General features: G+C 42.5%; 1 protein-coding gene and 2 pseudogenes across 1 annotated transcript in view; 2 read left to right on the top strand and 1 right to left on the bottom strand.

Annotated features, from left to right (window-relative positions):
- The window catches only part of Clcn5 (chloride voltage-gated channel 5), a 151,876-nt gene that overhangs the window by 66,169 nt on the left and 67,754 nt on the right, over positions 1-17,953 (bottom strand).
- On the top strand, positions 232-312 carry LOC116889532 (annotated as a pseudogene).
- On the top strand, positions 11,866-12,256 carry LOC116888564 (annotated as a pseudogene).

Below are 17,953 nucleotides of genomic sequence, written 5' to 3'. Positions count from 1 at the left end.
AGACCCTCTCCACAAGAGGGAAACCATGCCTGTTACTGGAAACCTAACCAATTCCCCAAGGTTAGTGAGGTCTTAGATCCTGGCGAGAACCTACAACCACCACTATATAAATCAGAATAATCTCTAACTATACTCTAAATTTTGTTTTTATACCCATAGATAGGGAGGATTCGGAGGAAGGAAAGGGAAGGGAAATGTTATAATTATAATTTCAAAAATTATATAAGTATTTTAGTAAATAAATAAATCCTTCCCTGCAACCCAGAATCCATTGTTGAGCATGAATTTTTGATACATATAAGAAGGAATATGATACAGAAAAGAATTCAAGTGTTAAAGCAGCTTGTTTCAGGATGAGGTCAAGCGTTGAAGAGGCCTGTCTTACTGTGAAAGGATGCTTGTTTCCGTGTGGCACTGCCATAGTCTTTCTATTCACAGATCCATTGTATTCTGAGTCTGATCAGAATGAGTATGTTCTCAACTCGAGTCTTAAGAGAGATATGTGGGATGTCAGAAAATGAGAGGCAAATCTATCTTAAAAATTATCCTGAAAGTCAATTATTTAAAGACATTATTTCCAAATATCTCTAATAGAGAACTCTGAAGTTGTCATTTGTGCATCTTTAAGTCATGGAGAGATAAAAGAATCAAAGAATTATAGGCACAACTAGATAAAGCATCAAGTCCTTCAAAGGGACTTAAAGAAAGGGTCTTAGAAAACCTAGAACTTCAGTGACATTGTTGGACAGCAAAGGAATTACATGTAAAATTTCTTAAATAAAAATGTATTGACTTTTTAAGAAAAGGAAATGCTAGACAGAAAAAACATTGTAAGAGAAATTAAAACTCAAGTAGACAGGTTCATGAATGGACTGACACAGCAAAGCAAAGATAAGTAGGTTTTAAAAATTATTTTAAAACAGGTTATCCATGAAACCAAAAAGGCCACAGGATTTGGGGTGGTATTACAAGAACAGAAGAAATGTATGATGTATTAATGACCTAAACTGGGAAAGGGTTCAGTAGGTGGTAAAGTATGAAGACCTGACCACATCTCCACCATCCATGGGCCACACATGGCTGTATATTCACCCCCCAGCACAGGGGGGGCAGAGACAAGCATATCCTGGGGGGTGGCCAGCCTCCCCATAATTGGCAAGCTTCAGGCCAGGAGAGACCCATCTGAGTAAGGCAGGAGGATAGAACATGATCTATGTCCTCCCTCTGGCCTCTACATGTGCAAGCAAACACAAATACACACACACACACACACACACACACACACACACACACACACGTTAATGGGCAAGAATTCCATAAAACTAATGATCAATGCAAATATAAAGTCCAGAAAGCTCAAAATACAGTGAAGAGGATAAATGCCCCTACCCGACCAAAAAAAAAAAAATCCTGTATGTAAATATATCAAAGTCAAAGTATAGAAAAATCCAAAGAAAGAGATGGAAAGAAGAAAAAGAGAAGGTGGGATGTGGTAAAAGGAAAGTTTTAACACTAGATAGATGAATCAAATCAAAGCTAAAGTATCTAAAATCAATCGCATTTCTACTTTAGAAAACTAGAACATCCTGACTGAGTAGAGCAGAAATAGAGAAGGGGACAGAGGAATGAGTATTTGCATCTAAAAGCATCCCCAAGCTTATTGTTGAAAGCCTGACTCCCAAAGCAGTAGGCTTCAGGGGTGGAGCTTCGACACTGTGATAGGACTGTGAGACTCTGACCTTATAAACAGATTAACCCATCAACGAATTCATATTTTGATGGCATTACTGAGAGGCAGTAGAGAAACCATAGGAGGTGGACATACTTCACTCCATGTACGGGAAGAATACACCATTTATTTTCACTGTTGAGCATTAAACCCAGGCCATCTCGCATGTGAGGCATGCACTCTATCCACTGAGACTATCCCATGCAAGCATATATCTACTACCTGGCTTCTTCCTTGCTTTCTCTGTTTCCCAGCCATCATGGGAGGAACAGTTTTGTTCTATGTTCTACCTTTCTTGGCCTCAAAAAGCGGTGGACCTAGCCAACTATGGACTAAAATCTCTGAAATATGAACCAAAGCAAACACATCTTCCTTCCAGTTGATGTCTCACTAATATATTGTCACAGTAACGGGAAGCTGACTAACACAGAAATCAACAGAAAAGTCAACAAAGTAAAAAGAAGAATAACAAGTTTATTAAACTAGTCAGGTCACCAACAAAAAAGATAAAAATCACTGTATTAGTCAGGGTTCTCTAGAGTCACAGGACTTATGGAATGTCTATATTAAGGGAATCTGTTGTGATGACTTACAGTCTGTAGTCCAACTCCCCAACAAGAGTCAGCGGTGAAGGGGAAGTCCAAGGATCTAGTAGTTGCTCAGTCCCTCAAGACTAGTTGTCTCAGCTGGTCTTCTATACAAGCAGATTCCAACAGACGTGCTCACAAGTAAATGCAAGCAGGCAAAGAGCGCATCTTCCTTCTTCCTATGTCCTTATGTAGGTCTCTAGCAGAAGGTGTGGCCCAGAGTAGAGGTGTGTACCACCATGCCTGGATCTGAGACTTGCTTTGTCCCAGGCTGACTTTGAACTCAGAGATCTCCTTGCCTCAGTCTCCTGGGATTAAAGGCACATACCACCTTGCCTGGGCCTAAGCTTTGCATGGCTACTGTGCCTCAAGATCTCCATGCCACAATCCAGGTCAGAAACTTGTGTCTGCCAGCCTCAAGATCTGGATCACAGGTGAGTCCTCCAATTCTGGATTGTAGTTCATTCCAGATGTAGTCAAGGTGACAACCAGGAATAGCCATTACAGTCACTAATACCAAAGACAAAATAAATGCTGGATATGGTGGCACATGCAATCCCAGAAAGGTAAAGCAAAAGGATCTTTAAGGCTAACCTAGATTACATAGGAAGTTCAAGGTCAGACTAAGCTACATAGCAAGACTGTATCTTAAAAATAAAGGGAGGAAAGACCATCACTATTGGTTGTATGGACATTTCAAACATAATAAAAACACACTCTTAACAGTTCTGTATCTAGATGTTTATTATAGCCTGTAAAAGTATCTTTTATCCACCTGACATAATTGTTGTCTCAGAGACTTATTGCTGAATAGTTCACCCTCTCTATCTCTTTCTGAACTGTGGCTGGCTGGTTCAACTCAGCTATTCTCGCTCAAACTCCTCTCCAAACTGACAGATTCAAACTCCCTTCTCTCAGCCTAATTCAAGCTTCAAATTACCTCTAGCAATCTGTTCTATCTTCTGGCTCCTTCTTACTCTGTAACTCATTTTGTCTTTCCCTGTGTCTAGCTTGTTCTCTCTGCAACCTGTCCATCAAACTGTCCTGGTAAGCTGCCTCGGAACTCCAGAACTGAAATGTCACCAACTCAACTGCTATCAACTTAACTCCACTACACTGCCTCAAAAATGACTTCCAATTCCATTGCACTGCCTCGCAACTGGCTCTGAACTCCACTGCACTGAACTCAACTAACTGAACAGAACTGACTCTACTAGAACTCAGAGAGCTGCATGCCTCTGTCTCCTGAGTGCTGGGATTAAAGGCATGTACGTAAACTTTTCTTTACCTGAAACTTGCTCTATAGCAGGCTGGCCTTGAACTCAAGAGATCTGCTTGCCTCTGTCTCTTAGGATTAAAAGTTTGTCTGTATCCAGCCAGATCACACAGACCTAGAAGGTTTTGGATGTGATCCCATACCAGAGCAGCCATGTTGCTGGATTAAAATTCCTCTACAATAGCCTAGATGAAGGAAATTAATAACTCTTGAAAAATACAATTGATCCACTGAAATTCATACAAGAAACCCTAGATTGTGAAAACAGGCCTACATTTATTTAAATAAACTGAATCAGTAATAAAACTCCAAACCAGAAAACACAAACAAGTTCACCAGTGTATTCTACTTAATTCTTCTAAACACTTAAGCAGAAATCATGTTTATTCTTTACAATCTCCTCCATTGTATGAAGCCAGGAGTAGCCTAAGACAATAACTACATAAAAAAATAAGAAAACTATAACCAGCATCTCATATGAACATAGATGTGAAAATATCAAACAAATCATTAGAAAATCAAATACAATACATAAAAAGGAATCATACCCCATGAAAAGACATTGAGGAACCTTAGATACATAAGTAAAAAAAATGACCTTGAGAAAAGGTGACACACAGTGTGATTCCAAAGACTGTGGAAACAATAAAATGAGCAGTGTCTACAAGAGGCTTAGGGTAGCAGAGGGGAATAGAGTGAAGAGGCAGGGTACACAGGATACTCTAATGGTAGGTGGTGAATATTACTATATATTTGTCTAGACCCATAGGCTACACTGCATAGAAGGAAACCCTCCCAAGCACATTGGTGCCTGCCTGTGTGTCCAAATACTTAACAGCTCAAGCCCATAAGCTCCAGTCTACACTAGGCAATGTAGTGAGAACCTGTCTCCAAAAAAAAAAAAAAAAAATGGCATGGATGAACGGTACAGGCCTGTAAAGCTAAGACCTAAGCCAGCCTGGGCTCTACAGCAAAACAATGTCTCCAACAAGTAAGTAAACACAAAGAACTCTAATATAAACTATGGACTTTGGAAACATATTACAATGTATTAATATTGGTTCACCGTTAGTAACAAGTTGGAAACAGTAACATAAAATGTTAAGAACAAGGAATGCTGCGATAGGAACTATATGGAAACTTCGATATTTTCCAGTCTGGTGTTCTGAGAAACCTAAAACTGCTCCCCAAAATTAATTCTGTTAGTTTAAAAAAAAACTTAAATTGACCAAATTGCAGTTTACTCATAAGGAAACACTGGTGTTAAAAAGTGTTTAAAAGTCAATAAGGGAGCTGGAGGGATGGCCCAGTCATTGAAAGAACTTGCTGTTCCTTCAGTTCCTAGCATCCAGCTGTTGGTGCACAATCATCTGTAACTCCAGTTCAGGAGATCCAACAACATGCATATGGTGTCCATATGTGCTCATAAAAGAAAGAAATCTATGTTTTAAGTACCCTGTAAGGGTGGGACCAGGGGTAGAGCCAGTAAGATTAAGAAATCCTTGGCTACACAGGAGACTTAAAGCCACCCTAGGCTACATGAGACTCCAGCTTTAAAAAAAACCCAAAAACACCTCATCCTCCATGCAGATATTGCTTTGGTAATTTATGAATGGAAGCCCTGAGATGTACATTACACTCACAGCTATGAACTGTTGCCCTTTAACAACATGGAGAGGATGACAGAATCTAGAAGTAATGTGAAGCTAAAACAGTCATTCAATCTTGTTATCACAAAAATAATTTAAAAAATGAATGGCTCAAGTGGCAGTGGTAACTGCCCCCATAATCCCAGCATCCAAGAGAAGTGCTATGAATTCAGGGTCAGCCTGGGTTACATAGTGACCCTTTGTTCCAAAATACCAACAAGGAAATGCGTTATTGAGTGAATAAGTGAATGAGGGGGTAACCTAAAGTCTATATCAGGTAGGAACCTGTTCTTAATTCCTATCACGAAACAGTGTGCTAAGCACCACGGATCTGAAGAGGAGACAACACAATCTTAGAAGGTGCGTGCAGCCTATGTAAGACAGAAGAGTAAAGGCGGGCGCCTTGGTGGAGTGAAAACCCTAAGTAAATACAACAGACTAAGAAAGTGATGGACAGGCGAAGGTGGAAGTGGAGACATAGTACATTGCTATAGACTGTAGTACAGTAATATAAAAAGAGCTAGAAACTTTTAATTTCCATATTATATGTTTTGCATAGAAGATTAGCAAAAAGACAGATCCCTCCCTATTCCTCACTCCAGAACAACCTGTGGTAGACATCTCAAGGCAGTTCAGTCTTCAATGATAAAGGGGTGCTCTACAGGCTCAAACCGTAAAGCCTCCTGTAAACACAGACTCTGTAAGGATGTGCCTCCAACGGCATAGTGAAGGAAAATAGTTGTAGGAAGAAAACTATGTGCATGGGTGGGGAATCTGCATATTTGCGGGGTATATGGGCATTTGAGCTTGTACTCTATACTCTCTCACTGTTGGATGTCTTCATCACTGTGGCCATGTACACTGTTGATCCAGATGGAGTTCATTCCCTAATGGAACCTACCAGAGATCCATGCAGTAATCTGACCCTTATTACCCATCTATTACTGCATCCTCAACTTGAAACTCAATGCCCAATACACGGTAGAAACTAGACGCTGGGAAGGGAAGAATGCAAATCTAATAGTTCTTTGTCCTTCTAATGAACTTTAGCTGAAAACCATGCATGAGACAATGCTCACCTCTAGACTGAAAGGAAGTAGGGAACTATATCAGAAGGTTTAGGCTCCTGAGCCCATCCTGTATAACCATACAGGACAGAATACAGAAAGCCCATACCCTCCATTCCAGGTACCATATTTTTATAATGATACTCTAGAAAGAAGCCAGCTAGACTGCCTAAAATCTCTTAAACAATCTCTTAGGTTTCCCTGATATACATGAATCATTCGAACAAGTCTTACACAAGAGAGGGAACGAGGGGGAGGGACACACAGGCTCTCTGGTCCTTCTTGCTGCAGATGAGCTCACCTTCTCTGAACCCTTGCCCAGGTGCATTGCATTGAGATAGCACTAAGCACTTTGATAGCAAAGGATTAGAGAGGGAGCAGAGGAGAAGGATCAGGCCTGAGTGTCAATGTGTTATTATTGGGGGAAGCACTGTACTATAAACCAATATGAAAGCAGAAATGAGAAGTCTTACACTTGGTGTGTCTCTTTAGATAAAGAGGCCCATTTTGTGGCCCACCAGCAACTGAAAACATGGAGATTCCACTCCCTACACCGTCTCTCTTGCGGGTGAGAGCTAGTCATCTGCTCAGCATGTGTCAGCAAACCCCTAAGTGCTCAGTCTGTGCTTACAGGGCAGAGGGAGTGAGGAAGCATTGATTCACAGTAATTGCCCTTCTATAAAGTAAAAGGCTCCTCCGTCCGAAGACAACATTCATATCTGGCTGACAAGGACAACAGAGAGGGAGGCAAGTCAGCTCTGTTTGGATGTGCACACCCCATGTGCATGAACAGATGAAGGAAAAGCATATATTTCTACACGCTGAGCTCATTTCTGACCCCGGAAGCTGGTATCATGAGGAAGCCTAAGCTCCGAGGCCCAGGAGACAGTAAAGCTAGCATTTCAGACAGCTTAGTTCACTGCAGCACTACCAAATAGCAAGGATTCAATCAATTTGTTAGAGGAGGACGACCAGAACAAAATACAAATACAAGCAACCTGTTAAAAGAGCAAGAAAAAGGAGAAGTGGTGCATAGGCTTTTCCAATGCGCATGCAAGGCTAAGGGTTTGTATTTTTTGCATAATCCCAATGCACTGATAAGAGCACTCATGCAAAGCAAAATGGCACAGGCCTCGGATACCAGCACTCCAGAGAGTGAAACAGGAAAATTATGAAACTGGAGCCAGCTAGACTATATTGTAAAATTTTGTCTTGAAAAAGCAAACAAGGAAAAACAAAAAAACAGACGACATTCATGCCAGGTCTTTAAGAACAGGTAAGGGTGAGCAAAACCTGGGGTTTAGACACCTATTCAACAGATATTCATTTTAGTGTGTAAGAAGAAAGTCCACTCTCCTGCACGTAAGCGTAGTAGGAATATGTCTCCTCTCCTGCCTTTTAGGAATTCACAGAAATACATCTACACTTCCATATGTCACATATGCATATACATGGAACCATATATACGAATGAATGAATGAATGAGAGCCTGGGAAGGCTTACTTCCTAGCTCCCTGAATGACTGCTCTCTCAGTAGGAAGAAAAGCTCTTAGCACACATCAGCAGAACACTGGTGCAACAATACACAGCACAGCATAGTGAGCGATACACGTGCTAATTAAATCATCTGGCAGAAGATTCATGATGGCAAGGCTCATTCTCTTGAAATCCATACACACGGGAGGTGTTTGAGTTGGTTCTGGTTTTGGGTTTCGTTTTTTGTATACCAAGTGCGTGTCTGTCTATAGTATTAGGAACATGCCTACAGAAATCATGCTACAGCTTCTCTCTCTTTGTTACATATTCATTTAGCCATATGCCATCACCAAGTATGGGGAGGAGAAGGTGGGAGGGACAAGATGAGCTTCTCCCAGACGGCGTGCATGAATGCATGTGAGGAAGAGGGAGCTCTTTCCTTTCTAGCCCCTCGCCTGACTTGATTCTGTGATTCTAAAATTTGAATGATCACCAGAATGACCTGGAAGGCTTAAAAAGAATATAAGCTGCTGTGTGTTATGACTGGATAGGTCAGGGATGGAACTCTGCGTTTTGAACGATTCCCATGTGATTCTGATGCTGCTGGTTCAGGTAACGTGCTTCTATGAGAATCACCAATGTCATTCAGATCATAAAGCATCTAGGCACACTGGTACACACCTATAATCCCAGCACTCAGAGTCTGAGGCAGGCGGATCAGGAGATCAAGACCAGTCTGGAATACACAGCAAGTTCCAGGCTAATGTAAGCCACTTAGTAAGACCTCATCTGAATAAAAAAAATATGACCTAAAGACTACTTTTTTTAACCTGGAAGAGATTCACTTTTCTTTTTGGATCTCATGTTTCCCAGGCCAGCCTCCAAATCTGTGGAGGAAAGGATGACCTAGGGAGGGTAGATATGGGGAGAATCAGTTAGAGGACAGAGCTACAGGAGATCCTGTCTTCAAAATGTTAGTTTAACGGTAGTAGACAGAAAGTCACTCAGTCTACGGGTCTGCATGCTGAAGGGGTGAGGACGGCAGGAGAGGGACAGCACAATAGGTTCCATTCGACCCTTCCTGTGAGAGAGTGACTCCTCCCCAAGTAGGCCTGTGTGTTTAGGTGTATCTAGGGGCATGGGAAGGGGAATGGTTTGAGAAATCTCATCTATCAGACCCTGAAGAGTCATTCATACAGAATAGAAAGCAAGGAACAATAGATCTAGGTCATTCTTTTGAACAGGAGCCGGTGTGCTACAATAGTCAAGGATCTTAGTGTGTTTATTAGTTCCCTGCTACATCCTCTATGACTAACAGGGCTGTACCTTCTAGTGGATACTTGAATACCTCTGAAAGGAAGGAAAAGGAACAAGAGTGTGGGCATATAGGGGCTCTGTCCTTTAAAATGCAGGCGAGGTACCGGCCTTTGGATTCCTTGGAACGGAGGATTAATGTTCCCAATGGACCAGGTCAGATGACTCACAGACTCTGTGGGCGCAAGTCTGTGAATCCGTTCCTCTGCCCACGCTGCATTTATATGGTGACTGCACTAAACTATGGAGGAAATTCATGTGGAGAGTGTGCATGAAGTCCCAGGCTCCGGTCCACCCATGTGGGCGTGATGAATGTGAAGTAGTTCACTCTCCCTGGCCCATTTGCTCCCTGAAGGAAGGCATCATATGCGGCACATTCTCCTGTGGACCAACTAGCTACTTGAATACCTGCCATACCTAACCAACAGACAAGAAACAGTGGAAGGAGGCTGTAAGGTCTGTCCTAGGTGAAGACGGCTCAAAGGCCAACCTTGCCCAGGCGCACCACACTGGTCAAGCACACTCATCAAGTGGCAAGTACTAGAAAGGTAGAGCCTGCACCTAGGCCCCTGGCATGTGGGTTCAACAGGAAGGCTTACTGTTCTTGCCCTGTGCATTCCTCCAAGAACCGAACTAAAGAAGAATTTATCTTACAGGTGTCGGTCGGTATGAGAGCTAGAATGCAAAGCCTTGCACTGGTGGCAAGACGGATTTTACAATGTGCCCCCACCTGTCCTCGATACATGTTAAGGTCGCAGGTGGTAATGAATTCTACCTTTAAAATCTGGGTGGGGAGAGGTCAAATATGTCACCTTCGTTCTTCCATGCACCGTGCCCGTTGTATTTGTAGAAGGAAAGAAGGTGGGGGGGGAAGGGGAGGGCATAAAGGAAGTCTGCAAGCAGCAAACGGATGACACGCAATGCACAGATCTCCTGTCCTTCTCCCATGCAGACCAGGCTCACCTTCCCCAAATCCTTGCCCGGGTGCATTGCATACAAATAGCATTTTCACCCAGGGACAAAGGATTAGAGAGAACGAGCAGAGCAGAAGGCCCACCCTTGTACCATGTTTGTGTGGTTCTGTATATAATATTTAACTTTCCTTGTCCTGGTCCAGCCAAGCATCGCCACCTATACCCAAGCCTGACACCCCTGTCTGAGACTTATATGTATCTGCCCTCCCCTACATGAGCATACTCTTTCAGAGAAAACTTCTATGTATACAAAATGGTATCTTTCCCAGATCATACCTGGGAATTTGTGTGCACCTGATGTATGTTTGGAAGACAGCAAGAAGGCTGGGGTCTGAGTATGCATACACATGCTGAAAGGGGGTTCAGCGGAAGAGGACACCCCATTGCTTTCCAATGCCTTTATACAATTGAAACCTTGTGAGACAGGAGTTAGCATTTAATGGAATAAATGAGTTGCCTGAGTAGCAGCACCTACTGTGTGCTCCTCATTACATGATCCGACACTTAGCAAGCTGAGGATGGAGAAAGCTCCTGCCGAGAAACAGAAGCATGTCTACCGAACACGAGGAAGTCCGTCTTCCCATTAGAAACTGCACAGAACAAGGTCTGGCAGATAGAAACAGAACTGAAAGCTGGACGGGAGGAGGAACGGTGGCAGGTGAAATGTCCAGGTATGGGCCAAACACGCAGACGAGGCTCGGCCTCTTTGAATCCTTGAACAGGTGTGTTGCACTGAAGCAGCATTCACACCTAGGTTCCAAGGATTCGAGAGGCGGAGCAAGCAAGACTCAGGAACCTGCCCTGCCGGTGTGTGCACGCACACACACATGCACGCATACGTGTGTGATGCCAAAACAGAAGAGTTCTGTGTAGTCCTTTATGACTACACTTCAGACAGAAAGTGTTCTCTCCCTCCCGACTCCATGTGCAGTGTGACTGCAAAATAGAAGTGTTAATAAGAAGGTCAATATTGTGACCCGTACACTCTCTTAAATCATGGAGAAGGAACAGCTCATAAAGAATGCGATTCTTCTACCGCAACTGTGTGCTCCCCGATGGCCAGGCCAGAGCATTGCTTGTTTACAACTTGACATTTGTTGCCAAGCTTAGAGTCCCAAACAGAAGTCTGGTCAATGTGCTTTTGTGCAACGCACAAAAGGAGGAAGAGAGATGTGCTCTGTCCTTTACAAACACAAAGGTCTGGCTCTCAGAATCCTTGCTGAGGCAACACTGTCACCCAGGGAACAAGGACCAGAGAACTGAAGCAGGGCAAAGGCTCACAGGAAATTAATGCATGGGCTCACCTTTACGCAAGGGACGCATTTGCGATGAGAAAGAAAACAAGGTTCTTGAGCTTCACATTTAATATATCTACGCACCTGAGTTCCACCCCAGCCTCCACATAAAAAAGCCAAGCATGATGGTACACTTGTAATCATAGCAACGAGCAGTCAGAGAAAGGTGGATCCCGTGGCCTAACTGAACTCCGGTCCTGATGAGAGACTGTTTCAAAATCCAGGGTAGATGCCTCCTAAGAGAAAACACTTGAGGGTGACTTCACCCTACACACACACACACAGAGAGAGAGAGAGAGAGAGAGAGACAGAGACAGAGACAGAGACAGAGACAGAGACAGACAGACATGTCTAAATAAATACATATATATTTTGCTCTGAGATAATAAAAATATAAAGCCAGAGAGAGATACAAAATACTGAAAGAGAAAGGGTTAGCGGAAGTGTCCTTCTTTCCGTTCTGCTGGGTGCTAGCTGATTGCTCTCAAAACGGGCAGGTTCATGAAACCTGGGAAAGTGATGCTGATCCTAGCTGGACACTACTCTGGACTCAAAGTTGTCATCATGATGATTGCATTGATGATGGCACCTCAGAGCCACGCCCTGGTGGCTGGAACTGACCACTATCCCTGAAAAGTGACAGCTGCCGTAGGCAAGAAGAAAATCACCAAGAGAGCCAAGACCAAGTCCATTTGTGAAAGTTTATGACTACAGCTACCTCATGCTCACAAGGTACTCTGTCCCCTTGGACAAAACTGGTGTCAACAAGGATGTGTTGTTCAGAGACCCAGCTTTGAAACACAAGGCCAGGTGGGAGACCAAGGTCAAGTTTGAGGAGCAATACAAGACTGGGAGGAACAAATCATTTTTCCAAAAGTTTCACTTTTAGATATATTTTTGTTTTTATCATTTAAAATAAAAAAAATACTGAAAAAAAAGACACATGGAGAAAGACAGAGAGAGAGAGACCAAGAGAGGAGGCCATCAGCTCACAAGGTGGCAGTGAAGATTGGCATCCTTACCTTTAACACACATCAGAATCTTGTTAAAGTTACTTCAGTTACCGGAAGGACTTAGTAACAAGATAGCTTACAGAGGTTTCTGATTAGTGAGATCAATATTTTGTATTTTTTTTTTGTTTGGGAGACTGTGATGTTTTGCATATGCTTGTCCCAGGAAGTAGCACTATTAGAAGGTGTGGCCTTGTTGGAGGAAGTGTGTCACTGTGGGGTGGTCTTGGAGACCGTCCTCCTAGCTCCTCCTAGGTGCTGAGTCTGTTCCTGGCTTCTTTCAGGTGAAGATGTAGAACTCAGCTCCTCCCGCACCATGCCTGCCTGGATGCTGCAAGGCTGCCATGCTCCCACCTTCATGATCCTGGACTGAGCCTCTGAACCAGCCCCAGTAAAATGCTGTCCTTTATAAAACTTACATTGGTCATAGTGTCTATTCACAGCAATAAGACCCTAACTAAGACAGAGACTTTTAACGACTGCTTCTATTTCTTTAGGAGTTATGAGGTTGTTTAAATGGATTATCTGATCCTGATTTAACTTTGGTACCTGGTATCTGTCTAGAAAATTGTCCATTTCATCCACATTTTCCAATTTTGTTGAATATAGGCTTTTGTAGTAGTATCTGATGATATTTTGTATTTCCTCTGATTCTGTTGTTATGTCTCCCTTTTCATTTCTGATTTTATTAATTTGGACACACACTCTGTGTCCTCTCGTTAGTCTGGCTAAGGGTTTATCTATCTTGTTGATTTTCTCAAAAGAACCAACTTTTGGTTCTGTTGATTCTTTAATGTAGTGTTTTTTGTTTCTATTTGGTTGATTTCAGCTCTGAGTTTGATTATTTCCTGCCTTCTACTCCTCCTGGGTGTATTTGCTTCTTTTTGTTCTAGAGCTTTTAGGTGTGCTGTCAAGCTGCTGACATATGCTCTTTCCTGTTTCTTTCAGTAGGCACTCAGAGCTATGAGTTTTCCTCTTAGCACAGCTTCCATTGTGTCCCATAAGTTTGGGTATGTTGTGCCTTCATTTTCATTAAATTCTATAAAGTTTTTAATTTCTTCCTTTATTTCTTCCTTGACCAGGTTATCATTGAGTAGAGCATTGTTCAGTTTCCATGTGTATGTGGGCTTTCTGTTGTTTTTGTTGAACGTCAGCCTTACTCCATGGTGATCAAGTGGGCTTCATCCCAGGGATGCAGGGATGATTCAACATACGGAAATCCATCAACATAATACACTATATAAACAAACATGCCTGGAGGTCTGAGCTTGCCTGAGCTCCCTACACAGCACCCAGCAGAAGCACTCAGAATACATCACACAAAAACATTCATGCCTGCTGAGTTGGAGAGGAACCTGAGGGTTAGTACCCCCATGGTAGTTTTATGAGAATTGCCCTCACAGGTTCAAATATTTGAGTGCTTGGTCCCTAGTAGGTAGAACTGTTTTGGGACGGATTAGAAGGTTTGTGGACTTGTTCAAGGAGGTGTGTCACTAGGGGTGGAGTGGACATTAAGCTTTCAAAAACCTCAAGCCAGGCCAAACTTGTTTGTGTTCTCTCTCTCTCAACCTCTCAATCAATATCTCCCCTGGTTCTGCTCCTGCCCCAGCATCATGCCCGCCTGCTTGCTTCCATGCTGCCTGCCATGATGGTCATGGACTGACTGAAATTTTAATAAGCCCCCAATTAAATCATTTCCTTTGTAAGTTGCCTTGGTTATGGTCCCTCTTCACAGCAATAGACCAGTAACTAGGCAACTCCATAACATTCATAAAATGACAAAAATCACCTAACAACCATATTTCTCAGAAATTCGCATTGTTAAGAAGTACTTAGCTATAATTACACAGAGGCAGACAAGAGGGGAAGGTAATATATAAATACATCTGCCTTCCATCTTTAGATAATAACCCTCTTTTCTGAATTCCAGCTCCATGTGCTGCATGTAGAAAGCACTAGCAGCAGGTATCACAGGGAAGGAGCAGAAAAAAAAAAAAAAGCTGGATCGCAAGGGTTGCATAGAGGAATTAAAACAAAATTTGCTTTTTACAGTCCTTTAACACTGAAAGAGGGCTTTTGGAGAAAAAGGAATTTATTCTTAGATGCAAACCTTACCACACAATACATTCATAACCCCTCATACTTTGCCTACTTTTGGATATGCAAATCCAAGAGATGCCCAAAAACCCTGTGTAGAAGTAACTAGGAGAGGTGATACATACATGCTTTCTTTCAGAGGATGCTTGCTCTGTGACTCCTTGCCCAGGTACTGTACACTGGGAAAGCTCAAGGCGTTAAGGATTAAAGAGGAGGTAGAGACAGTAACCAGACATGCATACAACTCATTTATGAAAAAGGAGCAAAAGAAGTCCGCCTGTGACTCCTCCTCTCATACTTCACATCCGACATCAGAAAATCCAAATAGCTCTACTTTTGAAATACATTCATAACTGACTACTTTTCACAACCGTCAGCATCATCGCCTTGCCCCAAGCCTCCATCAGACCTCACAACACCTGCATTATTTCAGTGGCTTCCTAGTCAGCCTCTGGAACTCTCCTGATTTGCCAAACAACAGTCAAAATGAGGGTTGTGAAACAAAGGAACTTCCAATCCCTAATAACTCTAACTTTGAATTATAAATAAGAACTTGAGCTGAGAAATATGTTTTATCTACCGTTAACAGTATGAGACAAAACAACTATAAACATTGTTGATGCAGGTGCAATGGGAGAACCCCGATGCCCATATAATATATGAACTCTAATATGTTATCTGACTTAAAGGAACAAATGCTTATTGAAGGCAGATCAGATGTCAGAAGTGATGATGACAATGACTAGAAAGCATTCTCCCATCCCTGAAGGAGGAGAAGTTATCAAAGGACTACTAGGGCCAAAGGCCTGAAGACCAATTAAGTTTGACATTCAGACACAGGGTCTGTATTGACATGGTACTCACTATGTGGCCTATGGTGGCCTCAAACTTGCAATGATATTCCTCCCTACCCTATGCATAGGAGTAGAGACATGTGACACCATATTTGAAAAAGCTCACTCAGGCAGAAGAGGAAAGGTTTGGGCTTCACTGGGGAGAACTGAAATGAGGAAAAAATTAAATACATTTAAATCCCTGTGTTTATCAAAATAGCCTTTGAAAATATGTCTTTGCAATATGCTTGTAACAAACTCATTTTTACTTCTGATAAGAGATTCAAGCATTTATCCTGTCTTTCTTAGAAAAACTGTTATTAGTAGGTAATCAAATAATAAATGAGGGGAAGTTTTACTTTACAGAAATAACCCAGCTCTTAAGGGAGAATGAATAGTGGAATGCCACCATTTTACAACTGCTAATGAAATAATGGCTCTAAGATTTGAGCATCTACAGCAAACCTCACACAGAGAGCCAGCATCTCTGAATGGGGGCAGGGCTTCCCTCCCCACAAATTAAGCCTGAATCTAATCTGGCTCTTAGATACGACTCTCAATTAATAGGAAATGCAAAGAAAAGGAGCATAAAAACTACATCAGAGGAATGTGCTCATAAAAACCCCAGACTGTGGAAAGCCACATGACCTACTTTCTTCCAACGAATAATCATGAGGAAAGAAAAATAAAGATGGGCTTATCATTCAAAGGTACTTAAAATACTGGTCAACCAATTAATGCAAGGGCCTTATTTAGACCCTAGTTTATGACACCTCTGAAAGAAGTGGAAATTTGAACAATGGACATATGATGTCAAGGAATCGGTAATTATTTCTCAACATGATAATGGCACAATGGCTTTTGTTGGATTAAAAAAGCAAACGATCCTTCCCTTGTGCAGACTCACACTGATCATCAGTGCTCTTTCCTCCGTCTACGACTGAACGCTTTCCACACATTTCGGCTGCTACTTCAATGGCTTTGATGCTGTCAGAATACAGCGGGCCTTTCCTGAAGACTCCATTGGCAACTGAGACGCCATCACTTCCCCTACTATTATCACTCCGCTCATTCTGTACCTGTCTCCCTTGCATTTTCATTCTCTGGGCAACAACAACACACTGTGTGCTCGATCATTTTGTTTACTGCCTTCCTCTCCCTAACAGTCCTGATTAGTGCTGCCTAGAGAAACACCCAAAGTAAGAAAGATAACTAAGCAACATTCTGCTGACTATCCCACCAACCAAATCAGCTGTGAACCCTAGGCCTGGGACAAAATGAGAAAAAACTCCAACTTTCAAGAGAAAGAGTTTCAGTATCAAACAAAAAAGAAATACCCAAATAAATGTCTAAAAGCCATCATATACTCTCCTGTGCAAAGAAGTATATATGTGGGAAGGAATGGCATAGTGAGGTTTCCACTCCCTGAAACCTAGTTTATATGTGAAGAGATGGATCTAAAGAAGCAGGTGCAAATTCCCTCACAGCGTAAGTTTGGGAGAATTAGCTAAACAGCTTTCTTTCCAGCAATCTTGAGTATGAGCGTCCTGAGAAGGTTCTCCCTGCTCCCCTATATACAGGAAAAGCAAGAAAGACCAGGACAAAGGACTTCCCTTCTTCCTAGGCAACAACTGTCACCAAAGGAAAGGGTCCATACTCTGTACAAAATAAAATAAAATATAAAATATAAAAAGGTAAGAGGCTGGAAATATAACTCAGTTGGTAACAGTATGCCTAGAACTCATTGAACCCTAGGTTCGATCCCCAGCACCGCAGAAACCAGGTGACATAGTACAGTCCTATAATCCTAGCATTCAGGACAAAGAGGCATGACGATCAGAAATGTAACATCAAGCCAGGCACAGTCATACAGGCCTTTATTTCTAGCATTGAGAAGGCAGAGGCAGAGGCAGATGGATATCTGTGAGTTGAAGGCCAATCTGTGAGTTCCAGGACAGCCAGGACTACACAGAGAAACACTGTCTCAAAAAAAGGTGCTAAGTCATCATCCTTAACTATGCAGGGAGTTCAAAGGCAGCATGGGACACATGAGCCCTTCCTCAGAAAGAAAAAAATGAGAGCAGTCTTTCTCTCTGGCAAGATCTATGTGCATGACGGTGGGTGTGGGGTTGGTGTTGCGAAGTTGTATCTATGCATATGTCTACCATGCACAAGAGAGCAAGGAAAGCTGAAGCTCACCATCCTGCAAACCCTGCATGTGGGAGGAGTTTTCAGAGAGCTCGCCCTCCACCATGCAAGGGATGTGAGAGAGGGAGCAGGGAAGGGTTCACTCTCTTGGCACAACAGGTAGGTGCTTTCTATGGAGCAAGCAATAGAAAGCAGCCCATGGATCACACAGAAACAACGAACCAGCTACATGAAACTGATGGTGGGTACAACAGGAGGGACACACGCATGCTGACCAAGAGGGGCACACAGGCAGGAAAGTCACTTGAAGAGATGACAAATGGCAACCAGGATATATATATATATATATATATATATATATATATATGCATATATATCCTGCATACAGACAGAGCACATGAGAGAGAAGTGACATGTCTTCGCTGTAGATGTATATGCAGTCTTGCCTATGCGCAGGAGAGAGAAGAGAAGGCTTGCTCTCCTGCAAGCCTTGGGTGT

Source organism: Rattus rattus, chromosome X (genome assembly GCF_011064425.1).
Source record: "Rattus rattus isolate New Zealand chromosome X, Rrattus_CSIRO_v1, whole genome shotgun sequence".
NCBI classification, from domain to species: Eukaryota; Metazoa; Chordata; class Mammalia; order Rodentia; family Muridae; genus Rattus; species Rattus rattus.
This window is presented reverse-complemented; position numbering and strand designations above follow the sequence as displayed.